This window comes from Camelus bactrianus, chromosome X (assembly GCF_048773025.1).
Source record: "Camelus bactrianus isolate YW-2024 breed Bactrian camel chromosome X, ASM4877302v1, whole genome shotgun sequence".
Taxonomy (NCBI): Eukaryota; Metazoa; Chordata; class Mammalia; order Artiodactyla; family Camelidae; genus Camelus; species Camelus bactrianus.
In genome coordinates, this window is record NC_133575.1 from 106,252,472 (window position 1) to 106,277,384 (window position 24,913).

The 24,913-nt window shown below is 40.6% G+C and overlaps 1 protein-coding gene across 5 annotated transcripts in view; it reads right to left on the bottom strand.

The window, feature by feature from the left end:
* Positions 1–24,913, bottom strand: part of FGF13 (fibroblast growth factor 13) — a 464,013-nt gene that overhangs the window by 2,317 nt on the left and 436,783 nt on the right. The window lies entirely within an intron of this gene.

The window sequence follows — 24,913 nt, forward strand, 5'->3', positions numbered from 1 at the left end:
CTTTAGAAAAAGCCCTAAGTGCACGTGCTACTGATCAATGATTAGCTCTCTTTGTAATAAGGTAATGGAAAAATTAGAACCAGCCACATGAGTATAATGTCTTGGACAAATACAGCAGCCAAAGATCAAAAAGACAAACATAAAGCTGTCACATGGAGTTCTGTTCTCTCAGGATTAAATACGAAAAAATAAACATTCGATCCTTATATTAATTTTCATAGATCATCCAGTTTACTACAATTTTCAATTGCTTGAGGCTGAAATCTCTGTTACAGTGTGAAAATGCAGGCTGTCTATATATCTAAAGAGATGCTACAAAGAAAGACTTCCTTTTAGTTTTAGATAAACCAAATTGATTTTTTTTCAGATCATTGGACCTTGACTTTAAAAAAAAAATTCCCTCATCTTTCATCACCCCATCCTTGCCTTACAGTAACATTTACAAACAAATCAATACAGAAGCAAGAAATTTACATTAATTTACAAGCAGACATGAGAGAGCAGCCCAGGGGACTTTGAACCTTGGGATGTGATTTCCTGCTGTGTACTTGGCCATGTTTTCTTTGGGCTTGCCCATACAAATGAAGGCTTCCCGACCCAACAGACTGTTTCTGAAAACAAACAAAACCGGAAAACCTTCTTTCAAATTTCGCGTATGTGTCCGTATGCAAGAAACAGCTATTTAAAATGACCATTTGTGAGCAAAATGAAATGAACAGCAGCTTTTAATCTCTAAGGAAAATGCTAACTGAGCTACATGTGACAGTGGCACCAAGAAAGCCATTAGATTTTTGCTATTTTGCTGAGATATTATCAGGAATAAGTTTTTTTTTTTCAAAGCCTTGTCCCTTTATTCACTGCATACTTGTCCACCACTCATAACGTTTCAAACTTTTTTTTTTAGGAGCAAGTTTTGATAAAACTCAAAAATAAAACCACCTTGCAATAAAAATATTACAAGCTTTCTGGACACCAGTCTTTTCTGAACCATGCCTCCATGGTCCTACCTGCCTCCATTTTCACGTTAGATAGCATTCCAAGCAATGCACACTTTCTGTGCAGTGAGACCTGAAACACTCAGAGACTCACTACAGCAAAGAGACACAGAGTCCTCAAATGAGGCAGCCTTTTTTCTGAAAGTTAATTGAACACTTCTTTTTTTCTGGGAATCCACAAAACCTGTTTTACTGAGTAATCTCACTGATCCCCCCCTCCCCCATCTGGCTTCCAGAATGCACAGATCAGAGTCATCTTCTAGGGTAATTTTCAGCCTAGGGCATACTTGGTAGATCCTCAGAAGATTCACACAAATCCAACCTACTCAAGAAGAAAAGTACGTCTAAGGCAACTACCACATGGTAGGAACCAAAGCCTTCTATTTCTGGGCTGTGAAAACTCCTCTTTGTAGGATTCTCAACACAGGGAGTGCCAAGGTATGCCTACAAAGACATGTGACTGAAAGTCTCCACGCTTCCTCTAGTGATGAGGACACTTGCATAGAGTGTTGGTTTCGCCTTGCCTACAACCTGACGTGGCATTCAAAATTCCCCACAACTGGGTCACTACCATGCCTTCAGGCGTACCCTCTACCATAGAATCCTGTGAACCTTTGTCCCTTTACCAACTCCACTCATGTCATCCTCGTATCTTTCTACCTACCAGTTTTCCTCATTCCTCAAGGTTGAGCTCAAATATGACCACCCCTGGAATCACAGATGATCTCTCCCAGTCAGCACTGATTGTACTCGTCTTTGTGCTCCCATGAACTCTCTCCACGTCTCCAGCATGACCCCGTGACTTGGGATGTGCATGCTTGACTCCAGGTGGCAAAAGGAATTTGTCGTATTTCTGAATCCACCTTCCACCCTCAGAAATGACTGGTCATATTGTCTACCACACAGCAGACCACTCAATTAGTGTTGATAGGAGCTGAATTTCAGAGATTCAGATTTGAGTATCAGAAATTCTAGGATTCAGAAGTATCCACCAGTAAAAAGTCTCCAGGGAATTTCCTTAAGACCAGAGAATGAAATCAGCCATATGTAGAAGGAGGCTGTCACTGCAGGGACAGATCCTGCATGTGTGACTTCGTATCTGTTAAGAATAACAGCTACTACACAGACACTGGCACCTACAACATTAGGAGGAAAAACTTGGCAATCGTTACAACTATTGGAAAATGGCAAGGAAGGACTCAATGAACTGAAGGCTCTGTCACATCCTGGCAATTTCTTAGTCATCACCACTAAATTTGGACTCAAGAACTCAGTAGAGAGGGAGGAAAATGAGGCCAAAAAAAGAATGTTGAAGCAACCAAAGGAGTGTTCTGTTCTCTGTGTGTGACACTGTCATTTTATCCAGTGCTGGAATGAGTAGGCAGAAGAGGCTTGATTTTTTATCAAATGTGGAAAGATGCGAACATCCCACCCAACACAGGAAGGGCCACCAAAGGGAAGAGAGTGCTGCGGCATCTCTCCGTCTCAGCAGTGGTTTACAGAATAACATAAATTGAATTTGACCCTACCAGGAGAAGCCCTATTTGGAGAGCACCAGGTAGACATCTGGCCAGGACTCAGTCCCCCTGGATTGACCTGGATATGATTATTAGTGCTCTTGAAAAAGGTACCCTAGTGGCCTTGACACACAGTACGCCCTAAATAGAGGCAGCAGTCATTGTGCTTTGTGCTTACTATGCATTAGATACATACCTGCTATCATAATAAATGAATGAATGAATTAAAAAGACATCAAGCATTCCCTGCACTGCCACTAAGAAATTACTTGGCATGAGTACAAAAGAAAAGGTGCTTTATATCTTATAACCTTTTATGCATTGATTTATCTTGAAAGTCATTTGCCTCTCTTGCATACCTATATTTATTTCAGAAGAATAATGTTAATCACGTTCAGAGGAACAACATTCCTCTGGAAAAAAAAATACAGATATTCAATCTGTCTCTAAAATTGCTCCTTGGTAATCATCATCTCTTTTCCCCTTAAAGTTCAAAGTTAGTTTTGTTCTCAGTGAATACTGAACCTTTTAATTCAAGGAATCCATACCAGTTCGCTATAATGATCATATCCAGGGTAAGGAATGAAGAGTCTACACTGGCAGAATGACTAATCCAAGAACAAAATCGAACACTTCTTTTTACCAATTTATTCACTACTAAGGGCAAAATAGTTCTTGGGAGGTTGAAATATCACTGTCAAGAAGAAAACATTTGAAACTCTCGACATCAGGTCAGTAGAACATGTTGGAGAATGCTTACAGCTACAAAGGATGACGATCAGCTGCCCTTATCAGGGCAGATCCGACCTCCACACAGACTCTGAGAAGCAAGTGAAGAAGCATTAATGCAATCGGTAATGTTGGGTACATGCAAATATCCCCCCAGATCCAAGGGGGCCCTAGAAAGCATCTCTGTCCCAGAACAAAGGCTCTGGACCTGGGTAAATTGCTATTTTCTTTAGGGTCAGAAGAAACAGCAGTGCCTCGGGTTGCCCCTGGCACCAAGGGCAGAGCATGGAGAGGATGCAATACCCCTCCGGCCCCCTGGAGCAGGAGCCAAGTCAGAAGACGCGGGGCGATGACGGTGGCTTCCCTGAAGGGCACCAAGTCAGGGCCACCTCGCTCAGCCGGTGATGTGGAGCTATATCCTCAGTAGCCGTAACCAAAAAGGCAGGAGCTAAAGACATCTGGATATCACACAGGTCATCCCGCTGCCCTAAACTCATCTACAATACCCAAATCCACGCACAGCGACTAAATGCCTTCCTGATTAAAAAAAAGTAATCGGGCAAACATATGCCTTAATAGCAGGTTGTCCATACGTCTGCCCCCTGTTTTTATATTTTCAGCTATGGTACCAACTGAGAGGAGGGCAGTGTTTCACTTGAGTCTGTCTCAGTAGGCTTTTAGGATTGCCACGAATTTCGTAGATGTTTCCTTTTAACACATTTCTCCCAAAAGAAATACTTTTTAAGTGGGTTGTGCTGATTTCCTTGGATCTCAAGAGAGCAGCAGTCTCCTGAGGTCTTCCACACATAAAATGGCAACACTAAGGCCCTAGACTGTTGGACAAAGTCTGAATGTTACATAAAAGCTTTCACATGTGTATATGCTATGTCAAGCGCGCAAATCCTGGTAGAGGCAAATGTTTCTCAATGTATTTTGTTCTATTCACATGTTAACATTTTCACAGGCATCGTAGAATGCAGAAACAAACAGCAGTTTAAAGATATATGAGTGGGCATTTAAAGAAACTTGAAAACATGACCCTAGTAAAATATAATTTCCTCTTTTCAGCAGGTTCTATAAACATATAACTCATCTATCTCTCCCTTTAATCCTCTCATTTCCTTCTCTTTTCCTCCTCTCTTGTGGCCACATTTTCAGTAACCTGACGATCCAATTAATTTAACAATTCCTGGCAATAGCAAGGGTCACTCTTCTAACTCTCAGCCACTCTCTGACGACAATTAATTTTCTAGATTTAAAGTTAGCAGGTTATTCAAGCAGGTCTGACTTGTGTGCGTCAGTTATTCCCCAGCCTAATGAAAATAATATGCAGATTAAAATGAGATTTTCAACTCTGTGAAAAAAATAAAACAAAATAGAATCTTAAAATATAAATCATACCCATGGGGGGGACACTGTAACTACCTATATTCTCTCTATAAGCTTCCTCTCTATCAGTGATTTCAAAATCCAGGATTAATTATTATATTCAGGACTTTGATGTTCTCTCCCAGGGTATATTTGATGTGAATGAACTTCATTATTACCAAGATCAAAGCACGGGAAGGGAGAGGTTGGGGAAGAAGGAATCAATACTTACCCAGTGCACTGTAGCTAAACAAAATGATTAATTCATGATAAACAGAGTTTGGTTTGTTCACTCAGATATCCTCTGGACTGTGGGATACTTGAGGGCAGCTCCTAGCATGGGGCCTGGCTTACAGTCAATGATCAATACACAGTGATGAAATAAATAAAGAATGGACAGTCTTAGGAAGAGGACTTGGCAGCTCTCTCAGACAGATCCCCAAAGGGTTAAGTGCGGCACTGTATGAATAGAGGGCTGTGTTACAGGAGAGACTGACAGTCAGAACTTGCCTGCCAGGGCAGAAAGAGTAGATGATAAAAGGAGGAAAGCAGCCGAAAGATACATTTAATTTAAAAAACTGGAGAGAGAGGGAGGGATGGAAGAGAGAGGGAGGGATGGAGGGAACAATGGAGGGAGGGAGAGGGGAGAGGGAGGAAGAGAAGGGGGACTAATAAAGACAAAATGATGCTTAAGTTGCAAGAATAGAGACCTCCTGGTAACCAAGATACAGGCATTAAACGTATGCTCTTGACCTTTGGCTCCGCAAATAGCTAAACATTTCAACTAAATAAATTCTATTAGCTTGATTTTTGTAAAATGGCGGGGGGAGGGGGAGGGCAGGGAGCTACCAGCACTGCTGACCTTACAGGATTGTTGGACAAGGAGCCAATGAGATGATGTATGTGAAATAAGCTCTGAAAATTGTAAAGCTCCATAAACATGAAATGTGGGATAACTTCTGCTAATACATGCCCAGAAAAGCAAGGCAAAATAAATAAATTCTCTCTTCCTTTCAAGGTTCTTACTATGGAATCAATTTCGAAAGAAAGGATCTGCCTCTGTGTGTTTTATTAACATGGAAGAAGATAAATTCGGCCCCAAATTAGGACTGCACATGAATTACACTCCATGGTTAGTGTTCTCCTCCAAGCTTGGTTCCCAGAAAACTGGTTGGCTCCCTTCCACTTGTCATTTTGCTCTGCAGTGGGCTGGAAAGGCTGCAGTGCTTCAAGCCACAGCACTAAAGAAATGAAGTGCTGAACAATGGGCCTCATGAAATAGAAAACAAACTTATGGTTTCCAAAGGGGAAGGGGAGAAAGGATAAATTAGGAGTTGGGATTAACAGATACACACTACTGTATATAAAACAGATAAACAACAAGGTCCTACTGTACAGCACAGGAAACTATATTCAACATCTTGTAATAACCTATAATGGAAAAGAATCTGAAACAGAATATATATATGTATAACTGAATCACTGTGCTGTACACCAGAAATGAACACAACATTGTAAATCAACTATACTTCAATTTAAAAAAAGTACACATGTTAACTGGCAACCATTTATAAAGAAATGCAAATTATACTTAAGAATATGCACATGGGACTATTTTTCCTCATATGGTTAGAGTTAAATTTCTTGGTAACATTTTTGTATTCCAAGATATTTAACAGACATTTCAATTTATCTTTTGTTGAGCCCACAAAATAGGCCAGCACAGTATTGCTTTTTCTCAACTCTATACAAAAAACAAACAAACAAACAAACAAAGCTAAGAAGTTTGCCAACCAATGGTCTGTTGAAAACAGAACTGGGATGCAGCTCTGGCCACCTTTGAGCCCTGGGGTTCATTGAGTCCTCGGTATTGGCTTGTTCTGGATTTTCATATATTTCTGTACAGCAGTCTCATGCATTGGATTACTCAGGCCGTCAAATTTCACAAAGCAGTAAGATAAAACACTTATTTCAGTGTTTTATAAAATACACTGAAATAAGCTAGAATAAAGCAGGAGACAAACTCAAAACAATGTACCCCTTACAGAGCCTAAGAAGGGTGATTTTTGTTGTGATATAAAAATTACATGATCCAAAGGCCTCCCTCACTCCAAAACTGGTCAGCAGGTACACTCTGAAATGGAAGTAACTTGCTGAGATTTGTGACCCAGAAGAGGCCACATGTCTCCAAGGCTGTGTAACTGGCCCAAGACAGTGTTGGTCTGACCCAAGCCTTGTAGAAGACTACAGATTGGCTAGGAATCCAATGAGGTAGCAGAAGATGGACTTCATCTGACATAAGACAAGTTACAGAGAGACCGTGTGGCCATCACATCAGTTTTGTAAGTCTTACTAGATGAAATCTTACTCTTGAACAAAAATCTGTGGGACAGTATTTTTTCCCCCAAGGGAAGAACACTTCTCTAAAGTGAGTAACTCTCTAAAACTTTTTTTTTATCTATTATGTGTATTACTCCAGGATATTGGCTCTTCTTATAAGTAGGATCAGCCTACGTGTTTTGAAAGGGGAATCAAATATCAGATACGATTTCTAAAAATAAACTTCCCTGTCTTTTGGCTGGTTATTGGAATTCAGCTGTGACCATTAGCTCACTATTCTCTGTCACTGTCATGCTTTCTAATTTGTGGCCGGATTCTTATGTGTAATAACTTCAGAGCGGGATCTAAACCCATCTGCAAGAGAATGACTTCGGAAGTATTTGTAGTCAGCAAGAGAATAAGCTTAGTAGGTTGTATCTTTTTAAATAGCTCTTCCAGACTCCTGTCCAAAAATTCAAAGCCTGGGAACTCTGAAAACATTCCCTAGAGATCCAACAAACTGTCATGCAAAGGAGAAAGGTTCTTTCTGTGTAGATCAATTGAAAAAACCTCTGGCGAGGTAGGTGGCCTATTAAAAATAAAATCAAACCAGGGTGGGTGCATAGGATGTCCTAGTACCACAGGCAATTTTGAGGATGGCCATTTGGATTCGTGTTGGACAGTGGTTGTGTTAGATTTGATAGGGTCTGTCTCTGTAGAGGAGAGTCACTTATAATAATAACCAGGAGTCTACTTCTTCAAAGACTTTCAAAGAAGACTTCTTATCTTTTCTCTTGTGCAGGCGGGAAAGCGATGCGACTGCTCAGATGGAAGTCACTAATGCGTGCTTTCCACTGCAAACCATAGAACCTGGAATCACAGGGCCAGGTGCAAAGGCCTCATCTATAAAACAAGGATGAGAAGGGTGCCATAGAGGGTTGTTGGACTGTCGCATCACATTATACATGCCAATGCCTTCTGAGGATGGGAAATTGTAAAGAGAGTCCTCTTTCTATGTAGAGAGTGCGTTTTCACTCTCATCTGACCCTTGAAAGGAGTTAATGAAAGGATGCTTGTGACAGTCACTTACATGAGTCTGAGTGGGGTTGGTCAATTCATTAATTTAAGGCTCAAATGGGAGAATTCATTCTCAACTACTTACTACTTAGCCTACTGGGCACCAAGCACTGTAGGAGGCCCCTTTGTGTATATAATCGTCTGATTTAATCTCGACAGCAGGTCTCTTTACAAGCTTCAGAGTGCATCCACATCCCTCTGGTCTGAGAGAGGCATTCTCCCACCTTGCCAGAGAGAAAATCACAGGGAAGAAGCCCTTAACAAGCCATTTCCTTATAAACTCAATTGCAAGTGCGTCTTTTCACCCAAATGGCCACCGTGTAGACAAGAGCTGTGATGTCGCTTCTCTTCTAAATGAACAGTTCCAACACTGGCTGAAGGTTCCACCCTGCCTCCTATTCGCGTGTCCCGGCTCTTTGAACAGCGAAGAGCTCTGTTCAAACCTGCCTCTTCCACTTTCCAGATCGCTGACTTTGGGCACTTTACCTGGGCTCTGATCCTGCATCTGGAAGGGGAGAGAGCATCCCATCAGGTGCCTCAAGGGGAGGACCGCAGAGGGCCTGCGGAGCAGCCAGTGCACGTGCAAGTGCTCAGTGGCCAGGGTAGCCCTGCCTTCATTCCTGTTCGTGTGACATTCGTGAGGATGCAGCAGCCTCTCTGCCCCGCTTCCACCTTGAACCTGGTAGGCAAACCAGCGCTTGTCAATGCAAACAAATGGAGTAGAGAAAGTGCCTTGCACCTCAGAGAGAGGTTAATGTTACGCATTAACTGTATGGGTGAGAACTGCTTTCAGCAGTGGCTCCTTTGCAAGGGTAACAATACACGAGCTTTTAATTTGGGGCTTAAAATAGCCTAGGATTCTAAAATTTGCATTACTGTAATGGGTATCAGTGAACCCACATGATATTAAAGAGATTTGTGAAATAATCCAGTACTAATGGGCCAAATGACATTTACATGTCTCATTTTAATTACTATGCCGCAAAAAGTACAACAGTATTCTGTCATTTCTTTTGTTCTAAACCACTGTTTTGCCAGTTCTACTTTCATGATGTAGGTTACTAATAACAACAATACTGAAAAATCTGATAGCACCTTAGGTTTAATCTTTGAAAGTGTCTACAATTGCTTAAACAGTTACGGGACTAGAGTGACAGTCAAGGGACAATTTAATAATGATAACAAAAGTAACGATTACAATGGATTTTAGTAGCTCTAAAGAGCTTTTTTTTTTTTTTTAAGTTGAAAGAAAGGAAATCAGAGATACACTGGAATCTGGTGTTCACACTTTCTTGTAGAGAATGAACCCAGAGCAGGGAAGCAGCCCCTTCTAGAGGTAGCTGGAATCTGTTGAAGATAGCTGGCATGGGCATGTGACAGGCCCTCATTTTAAGGCAGCCTGAGCTCTAAGATGTTTCAGGGCTGCAAAACACCGAGGACCCGGCAGCCCTAACCGGCCCTGGGTTGCAGAGGGAAGGAAGAGCTGTAACACAGAGCACAAGCCGAGCCCGCCAGCCTGTCTCCCAGCCCACTGCCTCCTCCACCACGCCAGGCAGCTTCACACTGATCTTAAGTAAACATGTCGATTGAACGTTCTCCTAGCTCATGCCATGCAAAGTTCATTCTTCTACTGAAAATAGTCATATACTGAATTTCAGCACATTTGTGTTTTTTTTTCTTTTCGGGGATCTCTCTACACTAGAAATTTTTTAGGGGATGACCCCAGAGTTCTTTTACTGAAATGAGGCTTCTGCCCCTTTAGGTGCAGAGGTGGGTAACAGGTAGGGAGAAATAGAAATCAGCCGTATCAGACTCCTGAGTGTGTGGGTGTGCTCGCAACAGAGACAGACAGACAGACAGACAGATGGGGTGGGGTGGTGGGGTGGCAGACAGACAGAGAAAGACAACAAGAAGTGAAAACAGAGAAAGTAAATGTGATGATTTTATCTTTTTCCCAATTCTACAACCTTGTGGCCTTGGAGAAAGGCCTGCCATTCCCACGCCCTGCCCCCATCCCACCCCCAACGTATAAAGCGGGAAAGAAAGTTGTTCCTTTTGTTGGGGGCAATCACTTTGGTTCTTGTCCGAATTCCTGGTTGTGCTTGTGCTCAGACCTCGGGGTAGTTAGTGTCTATAGAGGAGCCTGATAAAGGAAGAAACCTATTTCTTCCTGGAGATTTCCCTACGTGTAATGTACATCCATCTCTGAAGAGAAAAGAAAAAGGAAATTCAGGTCTTTTGAGAAACTCGGGATTAGTGCAAAATTCATTAAAATAAGACACTTTGAGACATGAATGTTGCTATCATAAAGTGAAGTATATTTTCATAAGAGAAAGGTAACGCTTATTAGATGTGTAGCTATGTCGCAGTAAACAAGGCTACGGTTCCCTATTTACGACCAAACTGTCGTCACCTGTGATGCTGTTTATTACAATCATCACCTGATATTATGATTATGGGGAAACCACTGCAGGGAAGCCTGAATTCTCAAAACGCAATGCTTTACAGCAGTGTTTAGACCCAGTATTCAGCTACAATTCATAAATGAGCTTTTCAGTAGCTTGGTTTAAATCAAATTTGGTCTGTTCTGTATTTCCTGAAATACTGCAACATTTTCAGATTAATTTTTTAAAAAGGGTTTTGATGACATTAAATTCTGAAGTAGGCAAATTACAGTTCTTCATCAAAATATGCAATTTACATTTTCAAATATTTTGTTACCTAAGTCTTACCATAGTTGAAAACACAATGCAAGACTACAATATAAACTATGAGAATATACAAAAATGATTACTACTTCATAAGCTTTGCACAACCATGACCTGTTTGGAATAATTTTCAGCTTTCATTTTCAACAGTGTAGACTGTTAAAGCATTTGCATGAGAATGCAAAATACATAAATTATCCCTGCAGGGAACACTTAAAACTTAAGGTAATTATATATAGCATAGAAGTGATTTCAAAGTAATCAAACAAAATAACAAATAATTCTATAGTCACCCTTTAAAATGATTATTTTTCTGTCTTCCCAGTGATCCAGATCACTAAAACCCCTCTCTTTCCAGTTATAGTCACATTATCAATTCTTACTTTGTTCTTTTACCATCAAGCTCCTACAGCTGGCCCTGAAAATTTGCATGCTGTAAAAGCTGAACTAGACAGCTCATAGAGATGGATTCTCCAGTTATATTCATGCTGTGAAGAGAACCATAACACTCCCTTAATATATCTTATCATTGCACTTTTATACTAAACACGCATCCAAATCAAGTCCTATTTTTTACACGCCTCCTATGCAAAATCTTTTAATGGCTCCCTGCTGCCTACAGGATGGAATCCAAACTCCCTGGCCTGGTGTTCAAGGCCCTCCACAAGCTTGCACATGCGCTCCTACAACTCTAGCGTGAGATGCCTCAACTCCAGCCAGACTGGAGAAATAAGACCAGGACGGAAAGCAGCAGAGATCTTTCTCATGAATGGAAAAATATCCCCTGCAAACCGATCAGTGTGCTTCAGAGGCTGGGATGCTCACTGTGATCAGAGAGAATTATTGGGTCATGGGGAATACAGAACTAATCTCTCCGAAGTTTCTTTCTTAGGCTCTGCATTCTTTTTTCTTTTTTAATTCAAACAAATGACTTGCACTTCTTGGAGATCTGAGCTGCCTGGCGTCACGGTTCCGCTCACTGTGATTTAGCAGGCGGTGTGCCTGTGCAGGGGCTGCCACCAGGTCTGCAATTCTCTGGGGACCACTTGCTAATAATCGGCACCTCTTCCTTTCCCAGCACGCAGAGGAAAAAAGAATCCAACGTCAGCATGTCAGGAACCTCCAGGCTCAGCTGCGGCTGGAATGCGAAAGCACTTTACAATTGATTATGTCTGAAGACTTTTCACAGCATCAAGGAAGAGGGTAATGAAATTGTATCTGAGCAGAAGGAAGCTAAATTATTTATCTCATACTAATTTTTACCAGATGGCTGGTGATGAAAAATCTATACTGGCAAATATGCTGTATATATTACTTTAAAGATAATCATGGGGGCTAAAACTTTAAATGGTCACAATATATTTGTATTTTGTTTTATGGCTCATATTGATTCCATACCTAGGTTCTTCTAAGTGCACATGATTGGTACATGATAAATCATATCACTAAGTCGTTATAAGCTGCATCATCTATTCATGAATCACATCAGCAGTTGGATGGCTTCTCTTTTTTTAACCTACAGATAGAACATATTTGGGATGTTGCCACAGGATGGTGCCTACTGTATCCCTCAGCATCAGGAGGGTGCAAACAGCACGTCTTCCCCAAGAGAGAGAAAAGGATGTGGCACTTCAGGGAGCTCACAGTCCTCAGAATTAGACTCCCTCACTCAGCTTCAGGCAGAACTGGTTAAATGCTGGCTTCCAACTAAAATAAACAGTTGATGGAAAGGTGACGACTGTCAGGGAGAGAGGGTGTACCAGATGTACCTCCTTTTCCTCTTCTGCCCAAGTTACGTCTTTAGGGAGAGGGCTTTGTGGGTTCAACATCCAAGTCCACCCTGTCATGGATCCATTTTCCCCTTGCTCTGAAGCCCCCAGTGGAGCGAGGCCACCATGGTTCTTCGCTTCACTCTCAAAGCCAATTGTTGATGAAAAGATAGAAGATGTTCAATTAAATGTGCTGGTTCATATCAAACAAAACACTTTCGGATGAGCCTCGCTACTCTGTACTGTTCTCTCATAAGAGCAGGTAGAACTGCTGGCCCCAGAAAGGCACTGACTTGTGAACGGAATCACCAGGTATGATTCGCCCAGTGAGTCAGAGCGTCTCTGAACAACATCTTTACATAATGTTTATTATTTTGCAAAATGTGCAGTGTCATCTCTGGCCGACTTACGCAGACCAATTATTTTCCATACCATGTTATGGGGGTTATACTCCTTCAAGTCAACAAAGATTTCTGAGTGTCTATCATGTGCACTGTTTTCCCTAAACTAGTTACTGACACTCATGGTGCTTAGCACCGTGCAAATAGCAGTTGCCGTCCCCACACAGTTGTCCAAAGAGCACTTCCTGAGCTGCAGCCAGAACTCACGCCAGGCCCCAAAGTGTGTCTGTCCTGACAGTGAGAGACAATGGACCCAAACTGAGTTATCGTCTACAGTGGCCAGGCAAGATACAGACCTACTGTGGGTGAATCTCTTCCTACTAGGACAACCTGGTCGAGCATTTATTCTGTTCAAAAAGGATTCACTTGGTAAATTCATCTGTTATAGTTACACGTTCTATTGTCAGCAGCAGCAGCTAAGAATTTACCAATCTCTGAAAAAGTGTGACTATCCTAGGTCAAGGCATAGATTCGAATGGAAATAGCTTATGTTGAGACCTAAAAACAACTCCATCAGAATCACATCAGAATGATCAAAGTTGCCACTGCGAGATTACTGAAAGGCACGTGTAAGCCGTACATTCTATGACTAGCCAAACTCGAGGCAACCTAATCATAGTCACTAACTGAGCCTCATACAGTCACCATGTGCCAATACAAGACAGTAAGCCTTCACTGTGAGATCACCTTCCTGCGTGGTGAGGTTACTAGTACTCCAATCACCAGAAATAGTATGCTTTAAACACACTTTAGTGTCACTAAAGTTATACTTTCTGCAATTCTGATCTATTGAATCTTCTAGAGAAGCCAGATATTTGCTAAAAATCATAGGGCAAAGGCATCAATGGGGCGTGGCTATAAGCTAAGTGACCAGAATAAAGGACAGTCCAAATGTTTCCGAATACTACTTTTGAGTAATCATAAATGGAGTTTCAAACCTCAGAGCTTTGGGGACCGGCCGCTCCATACGCCATGCCCAGTTGTCAAAGGCTTTGCTGATTTTCCAGCATTAGACAGAAACAGGAGGAGACAAATTAAACAGGTATGAAGCAGTTAGAATTTCGTTGTTTAACTTTGCGAAAACCCATCAAATTACGTGCACAACTCCGATGAGAATGCAGACGTGGGTGTGCGAACAACCACCGGTCACTGAAGGGCAGACATACGCACAAAGTTGGGGTGAGAACTGCCGCAGATTACATTTTGTCTTCTTAGCAAAATTAACTCTCTGTTCTTCTAAATAGTCTCAATATTTATCCACAGTTGCTTACTGTATTTTGAGTAAGCAATTACAGGTTCAATTTTCCCTGAGCCTGAGTCACAGCCTGGCAGTAAATTAGGTGCCTGGGAAGGTGTGTTATTTCCTCAAGGCCACTGAGCTATCATTTAAGGCATAATTTGCTTGTTTTCCTTTAGGAAGACGCTACTGACTCACTTCAGTGGGAGTTGTTTTTCCTGCACTGCTGATGGCTGAGTTAAAGGAACGCACTGATTTTTTTTCTCCTTGCAGCATGGATGCGATGGCCTGGGCTAATTACACATTCTTGACAACTGCATTGTGACCCACAAAGCAAACGCCCATGATGTTTGGTTATAGTCTGAGGTTCATTCCGTAACTGGGGAACAAAGCCAAGTCCATGAGGGATGGGGGAGATCATGGACTCCCTGGTAGCATTCTCTAATTGACTGTGTCACCAGTGCCGTAAAAGTCATACCTTAATTTACAACATAAGGCAAATTGTGTCACTCCTCCATTCAACACCCTCTGGTGGCTTTCCTTCTCACTTAGAGTCAAAACCACAGTCCTTGCCTTGGATGATAAGATCGTATGTCATCGGATCCCGGCAACTTCTCTGTTCTCATCACTTGCCCTTGCCTTTCTTTTTTTTTCTTTTTCCCACTTTATGTCAGTCACACTGACTTCCCAGCTTGTCCCTTGAACACGCCAACCATATTCCCACCTAAGGGCCTTTGACTTTGCTGATGCCTCCATCTGGAATTTTTTGCCTCCAGATATCCACCTGAACCCTTCCTTCTTGTCCATTGAATGCTACCTTAACAGAGAGGCTTTCCCTGATCACCCTATATGAGAGTTGCCCCTATCACTCAGTATACCATATCCCCCTATCCCTGCTTGTTTATTCCCCAAAGCAAAGCATATATGAATTTGTTTATATCTACTGTTTGTCATCCCTTCTAGAACCTAAGCTCCATGAGGAAAGGGACTATGATTTGTTCTCTGTTGTATTCTAGCATTTGCAAAAGCACCTCAAGCTCTGTATTCATACCATAAAAATTTGCTGAATGAAGAGATGGATAAATCCTGGTGGCCTGATAGATTGAAGGGACAAATTATTCTAGATTATTAAGGTCTTTGCATCAGTATTAAAGAATTCAATTTGTCATAAAATGATATTTCAGCTCCTATTGAGGTACAGTTATCAGGGGCTTTCATTTTCACCGTGGTTATGAACTGCATTATAATTATAAACCAGCATCTCTACCCGAAGAAATAAAATAAACCTTTACTAACACTCTTTCGAGCTATACATGAAAGGCTATTCATAAAAAAGGGTAGGTCAACATGAAAGGAAATAGCTAAAGAGAATAATACCTTTGAAAAGTACGCCAACAGGTAATTAATCATTGAAAGCAGCAAATCCTGATGGCTAGTAAATTTCAAGGACTTATCTCAGTAATATATGAAAGTGTAATCTTCTCCTCAGCATATTAGAAATGTCAGTTCATTGTCCTGAGCAAAAGAATAAATGAAGAATATGTCTTTCCCAAGAATATGCTATTATTTTTGATGGTTTCATTAAAACACATTAAATAAAGATTAAAACACCAAAATATCAAGAGGACTTTAGCCAGGGACCTAGTGCTTCACTCTGATGTGTTTTTCATGGGGGCTTCAAACCTGATATGACTCGTCCTTACACTGCCCCATGTAGAGGACAGGCATCTCAGGCTGAACAGAAGCAGTGTGGAAAGCATCACTATATATAAAATAGATAAACAACAAGGACCTACAGTATAGCACAAGGAACTATAGTCAATGTCTTGTAATAACATACAATGGAAAACAATCTTAAAATAAAAAATATGTATGTATGTATCGTATAACTGAATCACTTTGCTGTACACCTGAAACTCAACTTGTAAATCAACTACACTTCAATAATTTTTTTCTAAAGAGGAAAATGTGTGGGTACATTAAAGATTATTCTTAACCTTAAAAAAAAAGCAGTGTAGAAGGGGTCATATCTCATTTCCTTGCCATGGACAACATTTTGTCTTCAATTTACTGGAACAAAGATAAAGATTTTTTTTAAGAAACAGGGATGTTAAAGACAAATGCCACAACTGGCTAATTAAGTAAAATGGGGTTGAAAAACCACTTCCATGCCGAACTTTCTTTCTGTTTATAAATTTTTTTTTAATTTCATTTTTTATTTTCTTGGGGAGGTAGTTCGGTTTACTTATTTATTTATTTTTTATTTTTCATTTGTTTGAGGAGGTACTGGGGATTGAACCCAGGACCTCGTGCATGCTAAGCATGCGCTCTACCACTGGGCTATACCCTCCCCCACCTATGCCACACTTTCAATGCTGTTTAGAGAAAGGAATAATTTGAAAGGAAGCATAGTGAAGGAGAAAGAAAAAAAGAACGGTTTAAATTGCGAATACACTTTGCATAATCATTTAAATCTGCAATAAATGCAAACCGTACCACTATTCCACTCACTGGACGATCATGACTCTGTGAGGCAAGTGGGCATATCAAGACTCCACTGCAACGTGTCTTGCTAATAAGTGGACTTAGAAGTAACTTTATCTGACCAAATGCCTGGGATGGTTTTGCCAGTAGCAGAGGTTCACGGCCCTGATCTAGGTGTGCTGAAGAGCTTTGGCTCTATTCCCTGCAAGACAGTCTCTTGGATATTAACGAAAGGACTAGATACCGGATGCCTGTAAAACAGAGTAACGCAACAGGCATATTCTTTTCACGGAAACCGGTTTTAAGATATGCTCACTTCAGTCAAACATCTTGGCCTATTGACTGGCATGTGCGGAACAGGAAAAGTGAATAAACAATCCTAACTAAAGGCTAATGGCAAATCGCTGTCGGAAACTGTGGTACTTTCCACTCTCTTCTTCTTCATTTTATGTTTTATATTAGGACAACTTTGCACACTGTTTGAGAGAAAAGGTTTTAGAGTCAGGCAGTGGCAGAGCAATAATCAGAGCCCAGGTCTGTCTAACTGAGTAACTTTGGGCAAGTCCTGTAACCTCTGGCTTTAGCGTCCTCATCTTTAAAATAGGGAAAATAACACTGCTTTCTTAAGAGGGCTGTTGGGAGGATTTAATAGGGTAAGATTTGTAAAGGGCTGCCTAGTTCTTAATAAGGAAGAGAATTTTCGCAAGCAAATGTCTTAAATTCAGGGACGAATGGCAGTACTGTAGGACACTGGCAGTCACATACAGCACAATTACTCTGTGGTGAATCAAATATTGGTACAGTGATACTGCTAACAAAGTCGTATCACTCCCGGGTAGAAACCAGAGCAGGGCTGACAATCCATTCACGCCTGCAGTCACCATCAAATCTGCTTCAGGGTGGATGGCTTAGGCATTTGGTTCTTAAAAATGGGGTGGTGGCAGGTACTGAAATTCTGTGAACTCATGTTGTGGGTAAAGTCTGTTTTTTTTTTTTTTTTCCTGTTCTTAATCAGTCGTCTCTAGAGCAGAGGCTAGGATCCTCTCCCTTCAAGGATTTAAACAGTAGTTTGTAAACATCTGGCTATGAAATCCCTGGGGGATTTCTCTGGAGATGCTCTCCCACTCCTCTGCTCTTTCTCAGTTTTGAAGGAGTGAAGCCGCTTCTCCTGTTGCCAGGCAATGAATTCCAAGAGCTTAATTTGGACAGTGACTTCTAAAAATGCATCCCTTTCTAGTGCACCTCCTTGTCTACATCCTAGTTCCTAGGGCTTTCTTGTTGTTTTGTCAATGCCCACATCTAAAAATACCATTCAGTGCTGTGGCGTAACAAAGATCTGTTCATGGCAGTCTTCATCTGGTAGTGGTCACGTATTAGTAAAAAGGGGACTGTGCATGGGCACTTGGTTGTAAATAACAGTTCAAAGTCTTGTTTCTTCCATTTGACCCTAAGCTCAGAGAAGGCAGGGGCTGTTTGCCAAGTATCGGGCAATCAGTGGATTATTGCTGGGATGGATGGAAGGAAATATATACACTATAGGACACTATTTTGAAAGAAGTAGGAGTAAAGATAAAAAAGGAGCAAGACACATTTATTCAGGATCTAGTTAAACTAGTTAAAGGAAAACAAGAGAAGCTGAGATTAGTGTATAATTTGGTGAGACGATCAAGAGCAGGTGGAAAAGTGTAAAGAGAGAGGATTAAGATGTGCTACCAGGGTTGATCTTTGAGTGTGATCGTTACTTGAGAGGGAGAGTGCCTTTTAGGGGCTGTGACCTTAAGCAGATTTTAGCCAATCAGTACCGATATTATGTAATGATGGTGAAAGGGTAATTATTCGGTATCCAACCAAAGGATGTGTCATTAATACGTAAGTGTAATTATTATGTTGCCTCCAACCTGAGGTTAATATTTGGAGCACCACTGCTAATATTAATGCTTTGCATCTGTTCATAGCACACAGGTTGTTATGTGCAACATCCCCTGTGTTTTGGGGATGTAACTGGAGAAGGCACACCTTCTCTGGGGACCACCCTGGCATGTGGGAGTCATTCAGTACCTGTGATACTAGGATACGTCATTTATACATTCAGCAAACATCTACCTGCATGAAAAGTTCAGGCACTAAGCTAAGCACTAGAGATAAGGCAGAGGACGAGACAGAGCTATTTTCTTCTCTTTTGGAATATACAGTCTGGCAAAAGAAACGAGAGAGATATTTGGCAATATGAGGACTAAAGTAGGAGTAATCAGAGTGTATTATGGGATCTCGGAGAACACAGTTAGCTATCTAGTCAGGGAATGAGTTGCAATTTGGTAAAAGCATCCTAGACCTGCATGTAACAGCTACTTATCCTGAGGGCCACTGGAGAGGCTCAGTCCTAATGGGATATTTGATCATAGAAATGGCCGACACTTACTGAACGCTCGCAGGGTGTCAGTAACGTGCACAGGGCTTGACAGAACTTATCCTACAGACTAGGAGGAAATCCCATATGGAAATCCCATCCATGTTGGGAGGGAAAATAGCAGAGTTGCCTTGGGACGTTCTCTAGGCTGCAGTGGCTTCTCACGGCTGATAGCAACTCTTTAAGAGAGCAAGAACCATCCTGGAGCACTATCTCTTGGTTGCCCAGGAGTTCAGCTGAGCTTATTGGACGAGTAGAGCATAGCACCCTGGGGTTCTCATGACAGCCAGTGAATGATAACACTTGGAATAGAAATTCCACACTGCCAGTCACCAGAAGCATTTGGGTCTAACCCTAGCAAAGCTGGCAGATGCCAACAGGTCACTAGTTTAATGCTGGAGGGTCAAAATGGTTTAAAAAATGGTGGTGGCAGGGGGACCACAGGATTCTCTTCCACCCCCATGGAGGCACAACTAAAGTGTAAATCAAATGACAGGCAGAGAGAAAACAGAGATGGCGGGGAAATCCTCATTTGGGAACATGGTGAGGCATCTTAACCATGGAAATGCCACGCATAGAAAGGAATAAAGTGTCAGCTACAGGCACTGTTAAGGCTTAACTTCCTCAATCTGACTGATAGTGTTGTATTTACTGAAGCTTTCAGAAACAGTGGCCTTTCACAGATCACCCCTGTACACTCTGAGCTCAATTCCCAATTATTGGTAAAATAACTTCTTTATATTGTTCCCCTTGAAGGAAGCCTCGTTCTTTAAGAATTACAGGAAATCCGTCTTAGCAAAAATAAAGCTAACTAATTGGCTAAGTAACTGATTGCCTATGGGCAGGGTACTGTACTAGATTCTTGGAAACGAAAGAAAAAATTTGGTTGAATCTTTGGTTTTAATTTTGATACCCTAGGGTCTCATTTATTATGCATAAACATAGCCAATTAAAGTCACTAACTTACAGATTAGATGTCTATGTGACGGCATCTACTATTAAAATAACATTAGTCACTCCATGTTCTTCAATGATCTTATTAGAACCAAACACAAATTTATCTCTAGCAATCACTGACTTCATACCAGAGTAAGCACTTAAAGATGAACATTTGCCTTTACTCCTACAAAGCTTTCACTCAAGTCACATGGGGATGAACAATCTATTTGCAAATATGAAAAAAATTTGACCCAGTGTTACACAATGACCTCGCATGTGATGAGGGAATGACACCGCCTACTGTTTACTATCTCAAATTTTCACTTTATGGCTGTGGCTATGCGCTTAAACAAACCAAATCTAGTGATGACTGGGCTTTCTGAAGGCTTACTCTGATAATCCACAACAGAAATTCAGTTTATTTTCCAGTACTTTACCTGCTGAAAGAAACAACCAACCCCCAATGTGATTCCTGCTCTGATGCCACAAACCACAACCTGGAATATTTGATTAATACAGGTTTTTTGATGATTCCGTTTCTTCTTTAATTACTATATAAGACAACAGAAGGTTCTAATGAAGATCTTGCCACACTGATTTGCTTTGGATTTTTAAAGTGACTATGTCCAAGTAGAGAGTGAAATATTTCTTATGCCTAACTGCCTATTTTATTTTCTTGAGGATCAGCATGAAGGCGGAGACTGTGAAATAAATAATAACCTCACTGAGACAAAGCCACATAGGGAAGCTGAGTAGTTAGATTTCACAGGGCTGCAATATCTGTGTTCAGAAGGGAGGGATGTTTTTTCTAAGAGAGAAGGAAAAATAAATTTTCTGCACTCAAGTAGTTTTCCCAAGTAATTTTCAGAATGAGCGAAAAATGTGAGCCTGTCAAAACAGACAACTTTCCTTTAAAGAAAGGTGGGAGCAAATACAACTAGCAATTATTAACAGAAATTGCCATCACCACGACAGCTATCAGCTAGGGCTGCTCGGCACACGCGGGAAACTAATCCTTAAAACCACGTTTCCTTTTGTGCGGCTGCTTCAATGAAACCAACTAGCTAATCCAATTATTCTAATTGTCCTTCTTAAATTAAATTTTTGATTTATTTTGGCTAGGTAGATAATTCGAAAGTTACAGTTATGACAAATTTGAATTCAATTTACCAGTGTAGAAGAATTGTTATTCTTATAAAGTATTACAGAAAAGAACTTTTCCGTTTGTCTGCAAAAACGTTTGAGCATTTGAGTTGTCTGGAGGCGCTTATGTAACTCCAATTACATTCTTTTAGATCAAGAAGTTCTAGTCAGGAGGGACCTTTGGCTCTGCCACTGATTTAACTAAGACTCTTACTAAAGTCTGGCAAATACCTTGAACCTTGGGTTTCATAATTTATATAATGGAAAGAATGATACTGACCTTTCTCATTTACAAGTTAAGCAATGATGAATATTATTTCTACAAGGTCACATACTTACGGCTTGACTTTTTTTCTCATAATTGTCTTTAAAGAGGAAGTTATTTTTAAACTGTAAGCCCCCATCTCCTGCATATTCTGACAAATGCCTCAAATGGAAAGAAATTGGCCCACAGTTCAATGATATAAGTCAAAATATAGGATCTTAACTCAACTCGATGGTGAAATAGCAGCTTGCTTTTTTATCAATCTTACCTAATCCTGAAAGCTGGCCTTTTTATCTCTTTAATCCTTCTGAAATGTGAAGGACATGAGAAATGGCTTGAAAAAAAAAAGAATGACAGATCTTCAACATCACATTAATACCTTCTAAATCAATGAGCCAAAAATGTTCCATAGAGTGATTTTTTAAAAAATTCAATGTAAAACGAATATTATAAGCTTTACCCATTCTTGTTTTCATTAGCCATGTATTTTTGTTAATTTGATGCATGCTTGGAGTATTCATATCTAAACAAAGGTTTCACATAGGTTATTAACTCAACATTGGCCCGGGGAAATAAAATTTATCTGGATTTCCAATTTAATGTGTAAAAGGAAATCACCATTAGAACCCACTCCTTTAAAAGTGAAATGCTATAGTCTTCCCCGAAAATCTCGTGGGTTGCAAATACATGATGGCGGCCTCATAATCTTTTTTAATCCACTTCTATATTTTGTTTAAATAATTTACACCCTGTCTAGCAAGGCAAGACAATAATTTGGAGTGCCCTTCCCAGGAGTACTCCATGGAATACATTTTGTTTGAATGCTGCTCTATCTCTGTAAGATACTTTTCACTTTTAGAATAACATGATTTTCAATTTATTATATCTAGGGTAGTTACATAGGGAATACACACTCCACTCACTTTAGTATTCACCTAACAAAAGTATAACTGAGAAGAATTATTTCTGCACCAAACACCATCTTGTACAATCAAAGGTCCAACAGAAACACATCTGAGGGGTTCTGCTCCTTTAGGAATATATACACTGTGTTGTCTTTCCAGAAGTCTGTTACCACTACTACTCATTTGCTGGAGGAGTTAGAGCTGATAAATGGATAAGTGACCCAAACTACATAGTTGCTTGGCTAGTGTATATCATTTTCCCTCCTTGCCCCAATGCCTATCACAGCTGTCTTACTCAGCCTTCTCCTTTTGTCACACACTGAATAAACAAGAGCTTGGGAAAGTATATTAAATGCAGCCTAACCCTCAAATCTCACCCTTTCAGATGCGTGGTGCTCCTCTACAATGAGCATTTGTGGATGCAGAATAATGATTTGCTTCGTACCTATTACATAAATCTAAACTGTGATTCTCTTTCTTTACAGAGAGACCTGCAACCAAGGAAGACTCTAGTTTTCTAAGCCCTGATGCCTGAGTCCATTTGGCACTTTGGAGCTCCAGTGGGGATGAACGGAAATATTTCACCGTGGACTCTGGTGATGTTACTGCTGCCGCATTACTTAAAATGTATTAGAAGCTTTCCCTACTGGGGCGTCCAGGAGGCAGCACGATTCTGCTGGGAGCTTTTCCTTGTTCCTCACATAGTCTTCTGTTTTCACCAATAATATTATTAGGTAGTAGTTTAATTTATCTGCCTTGATTAGGTTAGTTAAAAAAAAGAGGGGGGGGGAAATAATTGCTAGATTAGGTGAGAAATAAAGATATAGGAATAATTGAAGATGGATATTTCTTTATCCATTTTCACAGGCAGTTTGCCATTTTCCTGTGTTTCATTCTATAGGAATGGTTTCATTTGATCTGATTCCATAATTGGGATATAATGAGAGATCGAATCAAACTGTGAAAATCTTCGTGATAAAATTTCACTCACTGAACACTATTTCTTTAAATGTGATGCAAATTCCATCAGGCGGTTCTAACCTTCTTTATTATCTTAGTCTTTGGGAAAAAGAAAGCACAATCCTCCATAAAAATTCTACCTTGCGTATTAACCAACTTGGGCCTCTCTTTGGAGGAGATAGGATAGAAATGCCAACAAACAAAGCTTCAGGATAAGAAATGAGGGAATTTGCATTTACATAAAGCCTCGTCCAAGTCTATGGGAGAAATACAAAAAAAGCCACATGAGTAAAGTTGAAATTCATGAAGTCCTAATGATGCTCCCTGATTTCTATAGGCCTGGCATCAAATGATTCACTTCCTGAGCATTGACAAAATCAGATCCATTGTTTCTTTAATTTTATTATTTTTTCCTATAAAACAGTTCCTTTTTACACGTGTACAGCGATAGGTAATGACAAGCACAATAAAATTGAAAATGTTCCCGGTTAACAATGAATGATTAAACTGTCTCAGTAGCAGTCAATACGGTTCCATATTCTTGCTGAATTAAGAGGCCTTTGGAATACGCTTTAACCGTGATTTTAATATACACATTGCTCAGCATGAGAAAATTAGCTTACCAAATAATGCTTTCTAAAAAGCATTCTCCGAAAATAAATTGCAGCAATCAGCAATACATGTACTGAATCCATGTCCAGGAAATTTCCATTCTGAGACAGGATAACACATGTATCCACGACAGAGGAATAAAATGTAATTCAGGTAAAATGGCACATCGGACTCTGAAAAGAACATTTCGATTCCGTTGGAAAGTTGCTTCTGAACACTAAAAGCGGCAAGGGCCTCTTCAGTTTTCCATTTGCTAATTGTTTCTAATCTACTCTGCATTCAAAAACGACGGCCTCCTAATGGATACTCATTAAGAAGGAGGGAATGGCTCTCAGCTAGCGCCCGTTCTCTCCTGGTCCAGAGAGTGCATCGGCCGTAGCGCGCTGTCACCAGCCCGCTGACAGATATGACAGTTGGAGAGTCCCTTTGCTCCGGCTTTCACATTTCCTCTTTTATCGTTTGCTCCAAAGCCTTATTCGGGGTTTCTAAACTATCTGTGCTTTCTAAGGAGCTCCAGCTTGGACAGGACTAGCTCCTCCCCCACTCCCAAAAGGGAGATTCTGAACTAATGGAAAAATCATCATAAGGTATCCAAGAGAACAGAGGACCTCAAATGTGTTCCAATTGGGAGTCTGTACTAGGCAACCTGGTGTTCAGGGCAGAGGTTTATCCTCCTAATTATATTTTGCTTTGGTGAATATTAAAATGATTGTTTATTTTCAGAGCCTCCTTAGATAGGGAGGAAGAATTGGGAAGTTTAAGGCTGAGATGGCCTGGAATTTAAGAGTTTCTACATGTACAATTTACAATTTTCCATGTCCTAAATGTTTCGAATCAATTCTGAGCCTAATGGTACAACAAAATCCATAAAGTAGTTAACATTACTTTGATTATTTATACACAGATAGTGGAAAGCTGACTAATGAGTCTTAAGGAACAAAATCTACATGGCAGCTGATGCCCTGTATGAACGAGCACACCTTAAATCCACACCAGAAAGCCGGAGAGCCCTCTCCAAGCTCAGGCCTTGCGTAGAGAGATCCATTCAATCTTGCGAACGGCATTATTTTAGTTAGAT